The sequence below is a fragment of the Callorhinus ursinus genome, unplaced genomic scaffold (genome assembly GCF_003265705.2).
Source record: "Callorhinus ursinus isolate GAN/ISIS: 27379988/994484 unplaced genomic scaffold, GSC_fseal_2.0 scaffold4, whole genome shotgun sequence".
NCBI lineage: Eukaryota > Metazoa > Chordata > Mammalia > Carnivora > Otariidae > Callorhinus > Callorhinus ursinus.
Window position 1 is genome coordinate 69894289 of NW_027397066.1, and position 18877 is coordinate 69913165.

The following is an 18877-nucleotide window of genomic DNA, read 5'->3' on the forward strand; positions in this document are numbered from 1 at the left end:
TTTAAAGACTAAAAATTTCATTGTGAAAGGATTTCAACCTAAAACAGAACTGGAGGATATAAAATGGAGAATCTCATGCACGTACCTCAGAAGAACAGAACTATTTTTTTAAAGATTTTATTTACTTATTTGACAGGGAGAGAGACACAGCGAGAGGGGGAACACAGCAGGGGGAGTGGGAGAGGGAGAAGCAGGCTTCCCGCGGAGCAGGGAGCCCAATGTGGAGCTCGATCCCAGGACCCTGGGATCATGACCTGATCCGAAGGCAGACATTTAACTGACAGAGCCACCCAGGAGCCCCAGAAGAACAGAACTTTAGATATGAAAGACTGATTTCCATTAATTGCTTGATTTATGGAAAACTGAGACCTATCTCCTGACCAATGAACATCTGCCAAGAAACTCTCTCCCCATTCTCAAGCCAGTGAAATTTCTGCGTGGACTCTGGCTGTTCTCCCCCTTCTGTGCACCCCTTGCCTGTAAATATAGCCCACCCCAAAGCCTCAGTGGACTCTCCTATAGCTCGCTCCTATAGCTGCATGTGTTTCCTGAATTGCAATTCCTCTGCCATTCCCAAATAAACTTACTTTCTGGTCATTTGAGCTTGTCTCAGTTTACCACTTAATTTATGTTGACTTCATGTTTTCTTAAGTTAGTGGGTGATCATAATTTAAATTATGAACAAATTCTTTTAACTATTATAAATGGAGAGTATATTAATACTAGACCTTGACATATTTGGCTGTGCTCTCTTCCACAGATATAGGAGTTCAAATTCATTGCATGGCCAGATCTCTTCTTTATTGCCTCAGGCATATTATTAACACATTATGAATAATCCCTTAAAGTTACTCCCTTCCAATACTTTGAAACATCCAAAACATACATTAATTAATAATCAAGGATAGATATGATACTGTGCTTTACAAGAAATATATTGATGGTCTTCCTCCCATTCCTGGCACAAAGCTCCTAAAATCCTTGGGATTTCCTAAGGGATTAGAAGGATAAAAGTGTCTTTTATTATCCATAATAAGCCTCTTTCAACCACACCTGAGTTTATGTTAATGAGGTGATCTCTGGAAAGTCCCTAAGTAACCCAAGAGTGTGGTTTGGTTGCCAGGGGAACTAACCTTGATTAGAAGGTTGGACTTTTAGGGGCGCCTGGGTGGCTCAGTCGTTAAGCATCTGCCTTCGGCTCAGGTCACGATCCGGGGATCCTGGGATTGAGCCCCACATCGGGCTTCCTGCTCAGCAAGGAGCCTGCTTCTCCCTCTCCCACTCCCCCTGCTTGTGTTCCCTCTCTGTCTCTCTCTCTGTGTCAAATAAATAAATAAAATCTTAAAAAAAAAAAAAAGGCTGGAATTTTAAGCACTCCCTCACCATCTCCCCTATCTCTGGGGAGGGAAGAGGAGCTGGAGATTGAGTTAAATCACCAATGGTTGATTACTTAATCAATCATGCCTAGGTAATAAAGCCTACATAAAAACCTGGAGGACAGCACTTGGAGAGCTTCCAGGGTTGGTGAACATGGACGTGCAGGGAGAGTGGCACATGCCCAAGGAGGACATTTCATGCCCTTTTCCCCCGTACCTTGCCCTAAGTATCACTTCCATTTAGCTGTTCCTTAATTATACCCTTTTATAATAAATAGTAATCTAGTTAAGTGAACTGTTTTCCCAAGTTCTGTCAGCCACTCTACCAAATTAATTGATCTCCCAAAAGGGGTTATAGAAACCTCCAATTTATAGCCAATGGGTCAGAAGTGAGGGTAACAACCTGTACTTGGGATCAATGTCTGAAGTTGTGGGTGGGGGGTGGGAGGCAGTCTTGTGGGACTGAGGCCTTCACCTGTGGGATCTGATGCTATTTCCAGGTAGATAGTGTCAGAATTGAGTTAAATTGTAGGACACCCAACTTGTATCACAGGATTGCTTGATGTGTGGAAATCCACACATTTGGTGTCAGAAGGGAAGAAGCATTGTACCAAAGCACTGAGAGAAGAGGGAACACACAGAAGTATTTTTCCTTTACAACCGATTACAAATTTTTATCACTGAACCATCGTTCACATGTTGCTAGAATAAATCAATTTTCAAACAGCTCTTCTACTTCCTGAAAAGGAGACTAAAGATCCTTCAACAGGAGGCAGGCTTTTTTTACTATAGTTTCAGATACTAAAAGCACAGGTATGCTGATACAATCTCACGAAGGAATGTAAAGGACAGATATAAGGACATCTGAGAGGAGATAAAGATAGCATGTGATTATGAGCCCTTTCAGAAGAATAAACGTAAGGAGCAAGGGGCAGGGGGCAGGCTATTCCTGGAGCATGGTTTTTGCCTAACTTATTTTATGACTTGTGGGAAGTTAACAGATATTTTTGTCCTGAAAGTCCCCTTAAAATTTGTTCAGTAGGGGAAATTTTTCATTTCCTTCTAGATGAAATCTATGTCTCAATCAGGCCTCATTGCTTATTGACTCACTCTGATGTAATAGATGGTCCGTGCAGTCACTTTTAGTTAAAAAAAAAAGTCTCAGTTCAGAATTAGATGGTTCAATCCAATGTATTCATCAACACTTCAGTCTTCACTCCACGGTGAATATTTTCTTCTTCCTCCCCCAGCAGAGGCCTATGGTTGACTGTCGCTGGTCTTAGGGAAAGAGTATGGGCTTGCTCTGTTCTATGTCCCCACTTACTTCTTCCTTCACTCTCAAGCCCCAGATTAGAGTAGAAGAGGGACATGAAATGAAGGAGTTAGGACATTACCTGCCTGATTAGACAGCTTATACTCTGAGTCTGCTAGTTCGTTAAGGCTGACTTTCTCTCTCGGGTATAGTTGTGGGTTCTAAGGAGGCAGCTTCTTTGACGGGGACAAATCCATTACTTTTGGTTTATAATTCCCCACCCCTTCCCCTAGTCCTTAGACACCATACCATTCATGGTCCACTCCACACAGACCTCACCTGCTGGAATCCTTAGTGATCCTATAGGCTAAAGTAGAACATGAAATGGTGCTGTGGAGGCCTCAAGGCTGTTTTAAAAAGACAACTTTTCTTTTTCTTTACAAATTCTCCCCACTCTCCACATTCTGATTACTTTTAAATTCTTGGCGACAACTAGGGTGTTGAAAAGTATTGCAAAGATTTGTTTTCTTTGAAAATTCTGCATTTTGTTTTGGCATCTCACTTTGGTAGTCAGATCTACTGAGTGGTTTTCAATCCTATCCAATGCAATACATACTTTCAATAATAAATCTTTTTATCACCCTCCTTTACTACCATGGAGTGAAATTTAGAAATAATACAACATACCTACATATATAATTTCAGAGAATCAATACAATGCCTCAACTGTGAAATAAAGGAGAAATAAAATTTCATGTACACAGTAAAATAATATGCATTTCCTTATTTAAATTTTCAGGTATGGCTCTACTAGAAAAGGAAGGCAGATGTTTCCCCTCAATTATAATAAATTAAATTGGATTTAAGAAAAGGCAATATTCAATTGAATTTGTCAAACTTTCTGCTCTATATTTGTCATTTTAAAATTAGGGATAAAAAATATATTCAGAGTTGGATAAAAGAGAGAAAGAGAGGTTCTTTCAACATGTATTCAATAAATGCAGAATGATCCATTTTAGCAATTCAAATTCCAGAAATGATACTGTCTTCAGTAATATATTTTGCACTCTTTACTAATCCCTAGTACCTCTGAAAACATAAAAACATTGTATGAAATCTCTCTTCTACTTATACAGTAATTGCATTCCTAAAAAATTCATGAAAACCAAGACAAAATATAAAGGTCTCTTACTTGAGAGACACTGGAAAGTCTCACGGACCATGGGACAATTCGTCATTGCGTGGGGCTGTCCTGCACACTGCACAACATCTAGCCCTCTTCATCCCAGCCCATTAAAGGCCACCCAATCATTGTAACACCCAATAAAGACCCAAAAACACCCTCTGAAACATTTCCTGGGCGAGTGTGTCATATCCCCATATAACCAATTTCTTATTCGTATTTTGTTAAAACACTTTCCAAAGGATCGAAGGTGATGATTAGGTTGATGAGAAAAAATAACTTTTAAAAAAAGAAGTATAAAGTGATGCTTTTATAATATTTCTTTACAACCTAATGTGACCAAAAATGCTAAATATCTGAATTAATAAAGCCTGTGCTGTTGATTTTCAGATATGGAAATTTCCCTGGTCAGATTTACAAATATTAGCTTTCATCACCTACATGAAATGCCTAGACAGGTGCTTAAAGCTGAACGCATTTTCATGAACGTGATGCCCATTGTTAGGAGAGAAAGAAACATACCCCCTTTGTGTACCTGCTTATGCAATCAGTTCTTATTTAGAAAAGCAAAGCACAAGTGATGAACAGTTTAATTGATACATACACTTCAGCATATCTTTAGCAGCTCATTATAAGGAAAGGAGGCCTGTCTCTTACAGGCTTTGCCTCTTCAAGAATCATCTTCTATGAGCTACTCTTCCTGAAGCTGCATTATGGCTGCATTATGGCTGAACAGATAAAACCTTATCTGTGCTCTTATATAAATCTCTTCCCGTGTGAAGGCAAGGATTAAAACAGTCTTTCCTGCAGTTAGCCTTGAGCTTATTCCTTGAACTATACCTTGAACCTCAACATTACCCTAGGGAAATCATTTACTCTCTTGGTTCCATCTGGAATTAGTGATTCTAACATCTTACACTTGTTATCCAAAAGTACTAACAACTTAGAATTGTTTGATGTGCATGAATAGCAGGTGTTATATGTGTGTTAAGGCCTTAAAGCTCCTCCCAAGGAATTCAATATTTGGAAGTGCCTTCCAAAACATTTAGGGCCAGAGAATCAAATTACTAATCTTCTGTTCACATAGGTATTATCCTTGGTATCTTCTTATGCTTGACTCTGAGAGATTGGCAGTCAGAGCCTATGCCACACAACTGCTATCTGAGAGACTTCATTATTTTATCTCTTTGTGTTGTCAGTGCAACCTTTCTAAAAATAGTAGAATATTGTTTTCTCCACATTTGGATTCATTTTCAGACATGAGAGTCTATACACAAACCAGTTATGAAACCAAAGAAAATGAAACTAAAGATGCATAATTTACAGTCAAGCCTGTTTTTATATTTAATAGCTTCTTCCTTAAGCACAGTTTTAGTACATAAAATTACATCTAAATTTCTCAAACTTGAATGTCACCAGAATTCAAGGTTCCATAAATATTATCATAGATCACCATTCTAATCATAGTAGAAAGCTCTGCTTAAATAATTGTCCTTTAAGATAAGAGCAAATGGAAACAAAATCCATTAAAACTTTAAATTTTCCCTCTGGTCATATTAGCCTGAGTAGTTAAATCATTAGTCATAGGCAATCTTTGTCTATATGCAAGTTTTTAAAGGATGTTATAATTGGAGAATAATCGAACTATCTATTCTAAGCATTCACAACTTTTTTTTGTAACTCCACATCAAGCCAAGTATAGAGTGGAAAATGAGCAGAGGCCTGATTTTATGGCTTAGAGAGCCAGTGGTCAGGCTACCTCTCCAGGCAGTGAAATCTTATCTCTGGTGATCCTCCAATGAAGGTTTGAATGTCTTGGGAATACAGGAAAAGAAATTCCTGCATTGAGTATGAAATTAGAGTGGATGAAGCTAAAAATTCACATGCAATAGGACAGATGATATCATTTATTAACATGGGGAGGAAGATTAGGTCCTTGAGGGGAAAACACTAGAAGAGCCACAGGGACCCCTGTCTTTTGACTACCCAGAATGCACTCACATTCATTCCCTTCCAGGCAACTCCCCCTTTCACATTCTCAGCAAAACTGCTTCATGTAAAACAAACTCTTCCTCTAGGATCCAAGAGCAATGCATGCAGTAGGCTTAACCAAGCAACACATTCCATCTCCTGGCCACATTGGTGATCTCTGGGGGGGTTACCAGACACAAGAGGCCAATCAGGATCGATAAAGCTCAATTCTAAAATTTTCTTTGCTGCATCAGGGAAGGGAGTAGTTCTTATCCTGGACTGGGTACTATTATGCTGTGAACCTGAAATTCTGTAAGGCCAACTGGTACAGCATGAAAAGGGAGCCAATCGAGAGGAAGCAGAGTAGAAAAGTAGATTCTGAGGATATCTTTTGAGTTCTGAACCAAATATGTCTGTTTGGTCACATAAACCATCAGTGTTTTTTGTTTTTGTTTTTGTTTTTGTTTTGCCTATTTGATAAAGCAATTTGAGTTGGATCTTTAAAAAAAGTCCTAACAGGTAAAATGAGGGTAAGAGTTCTCTACTCCAACCCAGTCCTAAGGATGGTGTCAGACACATAGTAGGTGCTCAAGAAATACTTGCTGAATGAATGAATAAACTCACTAACGGGACTTTAGACAACTGGAAAGACTCAGGAGAAGAGGTGAGGCAGAAGTGGATGGTGACAATGTGTTGGTGAGGAGATTGTGGAAAAGGACAGGAGAGGTTTCTAGCAATTATTATGAATGTGAAACTTTAGGGAGATGGAGAGATATAAGGAGAACTTTTAGAAGTTTTGCTCTATGATAAACTACTCCTATACAAAGGAAATTTAACCTAATCTTCTGTAGTCTATGGTTCAAGGATTTTGGAGTTAGACTTATGTCTTTGAAAATGAGTTCTTGGAAAAGCTGGCTTCAAGACAAAGCACACTTGCCAGGTTTAATGAGGATTACCCATATGTGTGTAAATTCCTTAAGTAGAAATAAATTTCAAAACTGTTGCTAAAAATAGTCATGTCTTGACCTTTCATCAAGAGAAAAAAAATAAAAGGAACTTTTTTTTTCCTTCAAGCATGGCCTTGATTGGAAAGTTAATATCATTTAACAAGATAATTCAAAATGCTTATGCAATAAACCTGTGGATATTTACTTCAATAAATTCAACTCAAATTTTTGGCCATCTAAGTTCATTTCTTACAGATTCCTCTTTTATGTCAAGTTAATCATTTTGCTCCTTTTTTAAAGGAAATCCTTACTGGTTTTACAGATAAAAAAAAAGATGTACATCAGAGAATCAAGAAATTTGATTATTATATAAATTGACTTTGACAGACCTATAATTTTTCATAAACTTAGAAAAATATTCATGATGACCTATAACTCAGTAATGTTTATGATAAAAAAATGTTTCTAACAGGGGTGCCTGGGTGGCTCAGTCATTAAGTGTCTGCCTTCAGCTCAGGTCATGATCCCAGGGTCCTGGGATCGAGCCCCACATTGGGCTCCCTATTCAGCGGGAAGCCTGCTTCTCCCTCTCCCTCAGCCTGCTGCTTCCCCTGTTTGTGCTCTCTCCCTCTCAATTGAATAAATAAAATCTTTAAAAAAAAAATGTTTCTAACAGAAACACTACCATGCAAATATTGACCAGCCAAATATTTTAAATACTGCTATTATAGCTTTTGCTCCATTAAGTTGCAGGTTTTGGAAGAAGATTTCAAGGAATATTTTTAGCTTTTTAAAAAGAACCAATCTATAATGTGATGCTAACATGAGCACCCTGTAAGACATTATCATTAAATCCATCGGCCTGGACATACTCAGAGGCTTTAAGCAAATGATAGAAAATAAAAAAAGGGCTCTCCATGACACCAGGGACAACGATAGATACATGACTGTAAATTCTAAGTAACTCTCTATATGACCTTAAGTGTCTTTCTTCCTTCTTTATATCTCTCTAAGTCAAGTAAGGTATTTATGAAGCACGTCTTTAACGGTATTTAAGATCCACTCAATTATTGCAACCCTAGGAACATAACACTTAAAACACGTTAGTGAAGAACGGAAATATCAGATGACTAATAAAAAGTAAGAACTGATGATATTTGAAATTATTTCTCCTTGAGCAAATAACAGTGTGCCATTTGTTCATACTTGGTTTATCAGCATTTCAAAACTAAAGCATTTTTTAGTGATTTTTTTAAAGAGGCTATATCCCCAAGGTATATATCAAAATCAGGGGAAACATGCATCGTGTGAAAAATAACTATTTACCCTTTGTTTTGACTGATTTCTAGTTTTAAAATATTTGCTTTTTATCTCAAAAAATATTAAAGAGAATTTTTAATCATCAACAGTAGTGTATGATTTTTAAAAGTAGAAAAATACTAATTTAGTAGGTTTAAGGACAAAAGAAAGGTAAATTAAATTGCACTTAGAAACCTGAAAACTCAGAAGACACAATTAACTATGAAAAGGGATACTGGGGGGAAACACAGTATTTGACATGCTAACACATTTTCTACTTGAGTTGGGTCTTATTTATTTTTAAAAATGAAATGAGATTTGAATCTACTGTGACAGATTATGACAGAGCCTTTACCAAAATCTTGGCTCACAGAGAAAATGATATTTACAAGATACTCTGGGGTAATGGATGAATTTGCTCCTAAGTGAGGTGACAGCCAAAGGCTCTGGGCCACCCCCCAGGCACAACTCAGCTGCTTTAGTGACTGAGGGGATCAATATCTCCACACATCTGTGTCCATTGTTACATAATCTGTGGGAGAATTTTGCTCTCCAAAATGAGAGGGCATGTAAATTTTCCACCACTTCTGGAAAACAGTTCAAAGTACACCCATTCACAGTAATAAGTCAGCAAAAATCCACTACACTATTGCAATATTATTCTAGACGAGCTATTTAGGAGCCAAAGGGTAATACAAGCTCAGACTTGCATCCAAAAACAAGAGTTGTTGCTTTCATTTTATAATCACACCAAAAATGAAGCACTCAGTATTATGGTTAAAGTTTGAATCCATGTTTATTGGTTAATATCTAATGTATTTAAAAATTCAACTGTCTTATATTTGGACAACTAACCAAAATTAATTACCCAAATTTAATCTTGTAAAGTAGATGCTTTCTCCTTGTCACTTGTAGTTTGGGGGTGCCTGGGTAATTCTGTTGGTTAAGCGTCTGCCTTCGGCTCAGGTCCTGGTCCCAGGGTGCTGGGACTAAGCCCTGCGTTGGGCTCCCTGCTCCACGGAGAGTCTGCTTCTCCCTCTCCCTCTGCCCCTCCCTCTGCTTGTGCCCTTTCTCTCTCTCTTTCTCTCAAATAAATAAAATCTTTTTAAAAAAAAAAACCACCAGATAATGGTAATTAATTTTATCTCATGAAAAAAAATTAACATGGTTTTAGGAATATTTAAAATTCCATATGTGGTTTGCCTTTGTGGCTCACTTTATATCTTTATTGAATAGTGCTAGCCTAGAGCAAAGCTATGTGGGAAAAAAGAAAAAGATGAAATTAGCATACAGTAGAAAGAAAAAAGATGCTCTAGAATACATCAGGAAAGAGATATTTATTAAACACCTAAAATGTTTCTATTAATTCCTCAGTAAGAAGGAACTATAAATTAAGAATCCCATTGTGGTTGGCCTAACTTAACTGCATGTGGTTGTCACTCTGTAAAGAGGATTTAGTTATTCTAAATGAAATCTTTTGTTATATAAATTATAAATCTCTCCTTTAAGTGTTGTGATTGATAGGTAGGTAGGTAGATTGATAGATGATAGATAAATAGATAGATAGATAATAGATGATGATAGATAGATAGATAGATAGATAGATAGATAGATAGATAGATAGATAATCTCTACTCCATGGAGCTTCACTGGCAATTGCAAAAAAAGATTCTGATGAAGAAAATGTGGCCACATTACAAGTGTACGTTTTATGTAGAATTGCCAAGGTATAGAAGGTCAACTACTTCATTTGTGTTTTCAAGGGAAGTAAACACTTAATTATTCAAGACAGATGATTAACGCTCTTCTTTTAAAGATTTCCAAATATTCTGGAAGAAGAGCTATACTGTATTTGGCATCTTTGCCCCTTCTCGAGACATTGGGAACTTCCAGAAAGTTCTTGTTTTCCTCCCCTGGGCTCCGAGGTGCAAGATAGCTTCTTTTCCTATGGACTGGCTGCACCTACATTTGTCCTCCCGGCTCAAGACCCTCCTTTCCTCTTGTTTTAAAGAGGTGTGTTATCAATTGCCATATATTTGACCCTTAGCATTTGCATTCAGTAACAGTCCATTTAAATTTATTCTGACAGCCAATGATAAGGAAAAAAAAAAGATGGAAATAGTCAGTGACTTCAGTTTTCCAAGTGGATTTCACAAATAGTTAAGAAAACACTGAATCTGCTATGTCAAAATAAGTACATTTTCAGGCTTTTCCCATTCCATTCAACCATCAGGTAGAGAACATGGTGCTTTTTCAAGAAGCAAGCATAGAGAACTACCTACTTTCTACTGTATCCCCAACTATCATCATTCCTAATACTAGTCTTCAATGCAATTCTGAGGTAGATGATTGATAGATGATAGATGATGATAGATAGATAGATAGATAGATAGATAGATAGATAGATAGATAGATAGATGATAGACAAACTTTGCTTTTTAGGTAATGAAGAAACACTGAAATTTAATCTGGTGGGGGAAAATGTCCATAGTATACTACTTCTAAAGATTTTTTTATAAAAGATCCAAAGATCTTATGGCTAATTATGACTAAGTATTTATTATATGCCAGATGCCGCTTTCACCACTCTAAGAGCACTAACTCACTTAAATTCATGACAACTCTATGTGGTAGATAGTATTATTATCCACATCTTTAAGATGAGATGAGATGAGATGAGAAGACAAAAAAAAAAAGATGAGAAGACAAGCTCAGAAAGTTAAATTACTTGCTGGCAGACAGGTTCCTAGTAAAGAGCAGAGCTGAGACTGAACTCAAATATGTCTGTAGAATCCAGGCTCCCAGTCACTGCACAATTCTGCCTCTCTCAAGGCTGAATTCATACGTAAGTCAAAAGATTCTTATTTAGCACATAGTTTTTCTTCCAGTATTAATGATCCTTATTATTAATAATTAATATACAATCTCCAATTTTGCATTATGTTTGAAGGCAAAAATCATAGCTGTAACCTGCACCCAATATGACTTTATCAAGTGGTTCATTTGACAAACCCACCACTGAGCACCTAACATACATTAGATGCTCTAAAAAGCACTGGGAGTGGGAGATGAGCAAAACAGCCCCAGACCTTAATGACCTTACAGTTTGAGGTGTTCCTTAGCTGCAGTATGTGACAAATGCTACCCTCGTGGTGTGAATCTACTGCAATGAAGACACAGAGAAGGAAACAGTTAATTCTCCTTAGCAATATTAGAAAAGAATAAAAACTTGATAATGACTTAAAAAGACAGTTATTTTAAGTTTTTCACAATACAGGGGTCTCAGGTGGCTCAGTCGGTTAAGCATCCGCCTTTGGCTCAGGTCATGATCCCGGGGTCCTGGGATGGAGCCCCACGTTGGGCTCCCTGCTCAGTAGGGAGCCTGCTCCTCCCTCTTGCTCTGCCCCTCCACCCCACTCATGCCCTGTCTCTCTCTTTCTCAAATAAATAAATAAAATCTTAATAAATAAATAAATAAATTTTTCATAATACTTATACAGTTTCTACAAAAAAAAAATCACTTAGATGAGATGTAAATGAGTATGGGAAACTACAACCTTAAAAACATGATGCAACTAAAGAATTCTTTGGGGCCATATATTGCTAATACATAAATATATGAATAATGTATTCTCATACAGACATAAAAATATATTTCTCAAATGTTACAATCACATCATGTACAAACTTACTGCTAAGCTATCATTATTTTGCCACTATATTGGAAATTTTAATGATATGCCTTGGGGTTAGATAAGTTCCTGACAAAATCTCACCTCTTCTCTGACATTATTTACTGATGCATTCTTTCCCACACCTATGTTTAGTACAGTTTCTCAAGACAAAAGTCATATTAAGAGGGAGCAGACATCTTTCAAGCCCTGAGAACATTGCTATAGTAATGTATAGGTAAAAGAAGCAAGGGATAGTAATTATTATCTCTTTCTATCCTTCCTTCCTTCCTTCCTTCCTTCCTTCCTTCCCTCCTTTCTAAATAGTGGAGAGGTTCACCTTACTAGGAATAGTTAAGTTACCACAAAGACATGAAAGCACAACAGAAAATACCTTTTAGTTCCAAAGCCCATATTCGTGTACTCAAACTAGGATATTTTTAACAGATAATTTATTTTCTATAATAAATGAGCTTGAGTCAATTTACATTCTTCACAAAAATAAAACATTACAATAAGTTTTCTAATTGTATAAGATGTTATTCGGCATGTAACAGATACTACTCTCTGAAAGAAGAGTTTAATGGTGGGATTTGCTCCCTTGCAATTTCTTTGGAAACCACTTACTTCTAATTCAATGACATTTTAGTGGCAAAAGTTCAGAGGCTTAACTGTAAGATCTACTTATAAAATAATTCTACACTAAGCTATAATTAACCATTATTCTTTTATTTTGTTAAAGAGTTACATCAGATCCAATAAATGTAAGAAGATTTAATTATGTGCTTACATATGCATGGACAGTAAACATTGATTGCAAAATCAAATGTGGATTACTAGGTCAATTTTCTCAGTAAATTGTAATTTGCAGAATTACAAATTAATAGACTTATTATATCTGACTACATGGTTTATTAATGGAATTTTATTTCTGATTTGCCTCTATTCCTTTAACAGTATGAAAAATATATTTAATGCTAGGTACTACAGGAAAGGCACTAAATTTTGAGTCAAAAAATGAATACCAAATTCTGTCATGAACAAAGAGTTTATCAGTAGCTTCCTATATATTACAACAGAAATGCAATTTGTGATATGCTTTGTATCTTTTATGTATCTGAATACATAATGTGGTATATAGGTATATAGGTATGCATTACCTGTCCTACACTAGGACTAGTTTTTACTGATTGACACTTAGGCTTCAGACTTTTGGCTTCCAGTGAAATACAATATAAGAAATAGTACTAAAAATTGTAATAGCTAAAAAAAAAATGCAATAGCTAGAGAGATGTTGTTGAGATTGCTACTCACTAGAGCATCCTATATAAAGTGCCACATAATAAATATTTTTTTATCTTATAGACAGAAAAAGCTTTACACCCATTGTGAGCTGATTTTTTTCTTATTAATTATGTTCCTCATTTTACTTTGTCTACCTAGAAGATTACACCTAAATATGTAACCCAAATTCATTACATAGAGCACTATATTTTCCATGTTCTACTTGTAATTTCTAGTCTAACTTTTAAAATTTATATATTTTATTACTGACAACTATGACCCTGAACAAATCCCTTAATATCTAAATTTTCATTTTTCCATCTATAAAATAAAGGTAATACTCACAGGATGTTGTAAAACTCAAAATGGATTATTTATAGCAGTATTTACAGGTCATTTTTATAAATATTAGGACTTATTACCTGCTCAAAGAGAGCAGTATTGAAATTTGTATTGGGTTAATAACCTCAGTATTGGATATCTGCTACTGTTTTGGAGTGTCTTAAAACTTTCCTTTGAAAAACTATCCCTCCTCCTCCCTCACTACGCAGCTCCAGAGGTCAACACACAACTCAGACCTGACTAAAAAGCACCCCATGCTCCTGGCACATGACCCAAACTGGAACGAGGAAAGTCATACCTGAGATTTGCTGCAGCATAGGGAAACTGGTATTCTCATTTCACTGAAATTATTCACAATGAGATTATCTAAGTCTAGAGCTGCTAAGAGGACATTGTTTTCACTTCAGGGAGAGTATACTTTAGAAGAAAACAAAATCAGTGCAGAGGGAAGCAGATTTGAGACAGAGATGGTATTCTGACCACAAAGTTTGGGTCGTTTGATCCAACCATGTCTAAAGCCACCTGTACCTGCAAACACAGCATCATATGAGTTACAATCACTGTCTCTTGGGTTCACAATTTTAATTCAGGCAAATTCACAGGGCAGCAGAACTTATTTGGTCAACCTATAATACTGTTTTAAAATATGTCCAATCGGTATAGAAAATATAAACAAACTCGTCAGCCAGAATATTTTAAAAATAAGCCACCAAAACTGTGAGCAAAACGTTTGGGATTGTGAGAGGGAAAATCCTCTATACTGCAGTATGTTAATCCAGATTTTCTGAGAAGTAGGTGCTAAAATGGGATAAAAAGTTCAAGGATTTCATTAATAGAAATTTCTGAGTGGAAAAAAAGGCGGGGGGGGAGAAAGTCGGGGGAAAGCATTATAGATTGCAGTGCAGCCTAGAATGTTCAGGAAGGCCATGGGAGAGATCTTGAATCCAAAGTTGGCCCAGGTCTCCCAGGAACTGGCCTGCCTTAGTATCCCTGCCAGCCGGTCATGGACAGGAGGCAGTCATGGAAACAGGGTCTGGGCTCAGATGCAACAGTGGATTTCAGGGTGAGTGGCCAGAGCACTTGGTCAATTACACCCTGCAGTTTGAGGTCTGCCAAGGCACATTCTCATGGTTGACACCTATAGTGAGATCTTATGGCACAGATGATACAACTAAGGCTAAAGCAGCAGTTAAATATGGTGTCAAGTGATAAATATTGAATCAGAGGAAGAACAGCAAGAACTAAGTCAAATATTTTTCCTGATAATTCAGGAACAAGAAATACTGATGGCTTCATATGGATTCTTGGCACTGGATCATATGGCCTGATTAGTTGTAAGAACAAGTCTTTGCCTAACTTTTTTAGATGCAACTTGAGTAAGCACTTTCTTCTCCCCTTTCTGACCCCCTTATTTGTGTCTGTTTATCCTCCCAAAGTAAAAAGAATCATTATGACATGTCTAATACCAAAAACCAAGATAATAATCATGCTGTCATGATGTCAGGTCCAAACTTGTAATTTTCAGTTGTAATCTGCTGTTGTCAAGTCCCCAAATCAGAGCACATTATCTATTTCTTTTATATCTTCCCTAAGTTCTCAGTCAAGTTTTAGGAATCCACTTCCAGAGCCTGTACAATACTCTGTTCCATTCTCATGAAATGATCTTCACTCAGGGTGTACTTAACAGCTATCCTATCTGACTGGTAGAGGAGAGAATGGTGCAACACTCCAGGTAGAAAAGCAAGGCAATCAGTGAATGCTCTCAAAACTCCTCTTGCAATTTATTCCTGTGACAAAATTGCACCCTAAGGCTGAATGCACAGAGTCTAGGACTGTTTTCTTGAATTCCAGCCTCCCATTACTCTTGATTCTTGATTCATTGGCATTTTTTACGTTAATGCACTCACCATTGCCTACTGTTTCATGCCACTTCTATATCATCCATTAGGTGTGATGCTTTCTTACTTTTATATACTATGCAAAAAGTATTTTATCACTGTTTAAAACTTTTATTATGATCTCTTTAAATTCAATTTTAAAGTTGAGTTCTGGCAGTTTGATCCTATCATTTTAAGCCCCGTTTAAAAAGAAAAGAAGCAAAAACATTTCAGAGGAAGATAACCTGCAAGCAGAGAAGGACAAATCTATACACAGCACCAGAAGGAATCTTGTAGGTACAACATATGCACCAGATATTTAAAGCCCTGGTTTCAAAGCCAGACAATAAGAGTAGTACAATGGTTAGGGGCTCTTGCTCTAAAGATAGGCTACCTGGGTTCAAATCCCCATGTATATACTTCCTAACTCTATAACATGGAATAAGAAAATACGGATAGTGTTACTACCTACTTCTGAGAATGGTTTTTGTGGATCAAACAAGAAAATCCTACACAGGAGTTGGGTATGATTCTGGCATGTATCAAGGTTCATTTATTTTTTGTTTTGTATAAAATACTTTATAGCATGTGACCTGCAGCATTCAGTAGATACTATTGTGCCCATAAGGACATGTGTAGTTGTCAGGCCATATTTGCTGGTTTGGAGTTATAAAGTAACGGTCTCCATATTAAATCATGTTTAAAGATCCAGTCCAACTATTTATTCTGTCATCTATCAGTTAGAGCTGGTTGATAAGGGAATCCATTAGGTGTAGAAGCAAGGATCTAGCAGATATCCCATGCTGAAAGAACTTGCAGGAATTTAGGAGCCAGCTGCCAGGCTAAGTGCTAGTTAGATAGTAAAAAAGGAGTTTTTCTTGCTCTTCCTCCATTGCCAAGAGCCCAGGAAAACCGTGAGGAGCCAGAAGAAATACTGTGGAAATTTGAGATAGGCAGTTCAATGTCTTTTTTCTTCCTGATTTGCCTGGAAATAAGAAGCAGACTTCTCTTACTAAGAGAAGCTGGTGAGAAGGAATTTTTACTTTGTTGTTGTTGTTGTTGTTGTTTGCTCTTTGTTCTTCCTTTCCAGCTTTATTTATTTATTTATCTATTTTTTTAAGTAAACTCTATGCCCAACGTGGGGCTTAAACTCATGACCCTGAGATCAAGAGTTGCCATGCTTCACTGACTGAGCCAGCCAGGCACCCCCTTTCCACTTTATTGATATAATTGACATATGTCACTGTGTAAGTTGACGGCATACAACATGTTGGTTTGATGCATTTATAAATTACAAAATGATTTCCACCATAGCATTAGCCAACACTTTCATCCCATCACATAATTACCATTTCTTTTTTGTGATGAGAGCATTTAAGATTTACTCTCTTAGCAACATTTAAGTAAATAATTCAGTATTATTAGATATAACCACCATGCTGTACATTGTGTCCCCAGAGTTTATTTGTCCTATAGCCAGAAGTTTGCACCCTTTGGTCAATATCTCCCTATTTCACCCACCATCAACCCCTGGTAACTACCATTCTACTCTTTGTTTCTCTGAGTTTGGCTTTTATAGATTCCACATATAAATGATAACACAATATTTGTCTTTCTCTGTCCAACTTATTTCACTTAGTATAATACACTCAAATTTCATCCAAGTTGTCACAAATGGCAGAATTTCCTTCTTTCTCATGGCTGAATAGTATTCCATTTGTATGTATGTGTGTGTATATGTATGTGTGTATACACATATATATTATATATACATATATATGTGATTTATACATATTTTACATTGATTTATCTATCAATTCATTAACAAGCACTTAGGTTGTTTCCATATCTTGGTTATTGTGAATAATGCTGCAGTGAACCTAGGGGTACCAATATCTCTACAAGATCCTGATTTCAATTCCTTTGGATATATACCCAGAAGTGGGATTGCTGGATCATATGGCAGTTCTATTTTTAATTTTTTGAGGAATCTCCATACTATTTCCCATAGAGGCTATACCAGTTTATATTCTTACCAACAGTGCACAAGAACTTTCTTTTCTCCAAACCTTCATCAACACTTGCAATCTCTTATATTTTTGATGATAGTCATTCTAACAAGTGTGTTGTGATCTACTTGAGGTTTTGACTTAGATTTCTCTGATGATTATTGATGTCCAGAACCTTTCCATGTGCCTCTTGGTCATTTGTATGTCTTCTTTGGAAAACTATTCAGTTCCTCTGCTCATTTCTTATCAGGTTATTTGGTGGTTTTGCTATTGAGTTATATAAGTTCCTTATGTATTTTGAATATTAACCCCTTATCAGATATATGACTTGCACATATTTTTCTCCCATTCCATAGGTTGCTTTTCATTTTGTTGATTGTTTCTTTTGCTGTGCAGAAGCTTTTTTAGTTTGATGTAGTACCACTTGTTTATTTTTGCTTCTGTGGTTTGCACTTTTGGTGTCTATCCAAAAAATTATTGCCAAGACCAATGTCAAAGAGCTTTTTCCCTATGTTTTCTTCTAGGAGTTTTACAGTTTCAGATCTTATGTTTAACTTTTTAATTCATTTCAAGTTTATTTTTCTGAGTGGTATAAGATAAGGGTCCAATTTCATTCTTCTACATAATAAGCATGGCCATCCAGTTTTCCCAACACCATTTATTGAAAAGACTGTCCTTTCCTCATTGAATATTCTTGGCTTCCATATCAAATATTATATGTATGCATATGCAAAGGCATATTTTTGGGCTCCTGATTCTGTTCCATTGAGCAATGTGTCTGTTTTAATGCCAGGACCATACTGTTTTGATTACTATAGCTTTGCTGTATAGTTTGAAATCAGGAAATGTGATGCCTCTAGTTTCGTTCTTCTTTCTAAGGATTGCTTTGGCTATTTGGGGTCTTTTGTGCCTCCATACAAATTTTAGGATTATTTTTTGTATTTTTGTGGAAAAGGTCATTGTAATTTTGATAGAGATTATATTAAATCTATAGAAGGAAACCATTTTTAATGCAAAGTTAGCTAAAGCACCCTATAGGCCTGATGCTAAAATCCCTCCTATAGTCCCCTCATCATGCTAACTGTTGAGAAGAAGGGATACCTTTTTATAATTTGCAGAAGATACCTATATGCAAAGTTGGCCCTGAGTCCTGAATCCCTACATGTCTTTCTGGCCCTAATATTGTCTTATATATTGTTGTTTTGTCTTAGTAAATTTCTAAATTTATTTCGATAACTCCCTGCTACAATTCTAAATCAGGAATCTTCTCAGAGCAATGGAGAACTGGCCACTGCTTTTAAGCAAGGCTTTTAACATCTCTCCATTGGAAGTGAACAACACTCCATATAATGAGTGTTATTGCCATGGTGTAATTAAAGTCATTCAATACTGAAAAAATCTGCACAGTCACTCCCCAGGGCAGGACCCACCTCAAGATAATGGGGAATCCTAGAAAGCCTACATCTGGGACTTTGGCTTACCCTTGCCATACTCCCCAAAAGTAGAGCCTGCTTCAATACTCTAACATTTAACTAAAAACTTACTTTCTCCAAGGCCCACCTGGATTTTTCTCACACCTTACTGATTTTAGGGTTCACTACATGTTGTACCAGCTACATACTACTTCATTATAGACCTTCTACATGCTTATTCTGAAGCCAAACTA

General features: G+C 36.6%; 1 protein-coding gene across 1 annotated transcript in view; it reads right to left on the minus strand.

The window, feature by feature from the left end:
• Window positions 1-18877, minus strand: part of MAPK10 (mitogen-activated protein kinase 10) — a 556562-nt gene that overhangs the window by 354523 nt on the left and 183162 nt on the right. The gene's annotated exons all lie outside the window — the stretch shown is intronic.